Below are 2450 nucleotides of genomic sequence, written 5' to 3' on the forward strand. Positions count from 1 at the left end.
GGACAAGACCCCAGGCATGGGCAGGGGGTGGCAGGGGGACTCACAGGGAGGTGATGCAGGGGGCTGCAGAGGGAGGCAGAGCCCTGCCTGCCAGGGAAGTGAAGGCACAGAGAGCTGGGCCTTGCACCGATGGATCCATGATGAAGTAGAGGAGACAGGACGGCTCTGGGCAGCGCGGGGTTGTCAAGGAAGTCCTGCCACCGGAGAGGCCCAACTGCAGCGGCTGCCTCAGCCCCATCCCCTTCCCCACCACACCCGTGCCCACAGTGCTCTGCTTCATGGCAGCTCTGCCACAGAACAGCAGGGCTGGCCCACACCAGGGCAGGTGCCAATGCCTGGCGTGGCAGCCAGCACTCCGGCTACCTGTCCCTGCCTCTTCTGTGGGGGCTCACCCCCCTTCTGTCTCCTATTGGCATGTAAAAAGCACTTCCAAACTCCCATGAAACCAGGGGATGCCCATGACGATGCACCAGCTGTGCTAAACCATCCCGACTGCATGGAACCCCCTCGGCCCCAGCAGCATCCCATTCCTTGTGGTGCCCACCCCCACGGCCCCCACGCGGGCAGGGCCGCAGTGCCATGCAGGAGGTGCAAGGACCCCCAGATCCTGCCAGGGGCCTCCCCCACAGCCAGGGACATGCCAAGCCCTTCCTACCACCATCAACACTTTTCCAGACCGCAATGTATTTTTAGGTGCTGTCTTGTGGCATCTCCTCCCTGCTTCTGCCAGCGTGACAGCCCCAGGGCAGGAGAGCCCTGCTTCAAGCAGGACCTGTCTCCTCCACTCACAGTGGGTGCATTGCGTGCAAGTACCAACATATGCATGTGCCGCACCACACAAACGCACACAAACGTGTGCTTGTGCACGCACACACATTGGCAGATGCACAGGCCTGCACACATTATTAGATGCATGCAAGCACACGCTGGTTTAAAACCATCCTTTTCGAGGGCTATGGCAGCACCCCAAATGTAGACAGTATGCCAAGTATGTCAATTTAAATGTCACAGAGACACTCCAAAGGTTAATTTAGGCAGGCAATAAGCTCCAAACAGACTTTATTCTAACCAGAACTGTTCAGTGGAGAACCAAATAGAAACAGGGTTTATCCAAAATTATTCAGCACCCCGACAACATTATAAAACACAGATTCAGATACCGGTTAAGAGTTCAGTGACCACACAAGTGATTCAGACTCAAGGGATCCCAAAGCTCCGGAGTGATGGTTCAAATGCACATCTTCCCATTCACACACAGTGAGGCCTCCCTCGGGACCACGCTCGTGATGACCACAGCCAGTCCGACAGGGCTGTAAAATGAGGCCCCCACCAAAGGCCACCTTGGAGTGGTCTTCTGGGACCAGTGGGACTGTGAGCAGAGCCCTCCCCTGAGATCATAGAATCGCAGAATAGTTCGGGTTGGAAGGGACCTTCCCAGCTCCTCCAGTGCCACCCCTGCCATGGGCAGGGACACCTTCACCAGCTCAGGTTCCTCAGAGCCCCGTCCAGCCTGGCCTGGGATGTCTCCAGGGATGGTTCATCCACCAGAGTGGAGCAGAGGGGCAGAATCACCTCCCTGACATGCTGGCCATGCTACTTCTGATGCAGCGCAAGATACAATTGACCTTCTGCGCTGCAAGGGCACCTGGCGGCTCATGGCCGATCTCTCACCCACCAGCACCCCCAAGTCCTTCTCCACGAGGCTGCTCCCCATCCCTCCATCCCCAGGCTGGATTGATACTGGGGGTTGCCCTGACCCAGGTGCAGGACCTTGCACTTGGCCTTGTTGAACCTCATGATGTTCACGTGGCCTGACTTCTCGAGCTTGTCCAGGTCCCTCTGGATGGATCCCGTCCCTCAGTTGTGTCACCTGCACCTCTCAGCTTGGTGTCATCTGCAAACTTGCTGAGGGCGCCCTTGATCCCACTGTCTGTGTGACTGATGAAGATATTAAACAGTACTGGTCCCAGTACGGACACCACTTGTCACCGGTGTCTATCCAGATTTTGAGCCATTGCCCACTACCCTGTGTATGCGACTCATCCACCAAACCGTCCACCCATCAAATCCATCTCTCTCCAGTTTAGAGAGAAGGATGCTGTGGGAGGCCCTGTCAAGGACTCGCACAAGTCCAGATAGATGACATGTGTAGCCCGCCCTTTGTCCACTGATGTAGTTACTCCATCGTAGAAGGCCACTGGGGTGGTCAGGCTGGACTTGCCCTTGGTGAAGCCGTGCTGGCCGTCCCGAATCACCTCTCTGTCCTCCCTGGGCTCAGCACAGCTCCCAGGAGGGTCTGTTCCATGATCTCCCCAGGCAGAGGTGAGGCTGACAGGTCGGTAGATCTCAGGATCCTCCTCTCTACCCTTTTCAAAAATGGATGCAATGTTTCCCCTTTTCCCATCACCAGGGGCTTCTGCTGACTGTCAGGACTTCTCAAATGTCATGGA

This window comes from Patagioenas fasciata, chromosome 27, assembly GCF_037038585.1.
Source record: "Patagioenas fasciata isolate bPatFas1 chromosome 27, bPatFas1.hap1, whole genome shotgun sequence".
NCBI classification, from domain to species: domain Eukaryota; kingdom Metazoa; phylum Chordata; class Aves; order Columbiformes; family Columbidae; genus Patagioenas; species Patagioenas fasciata.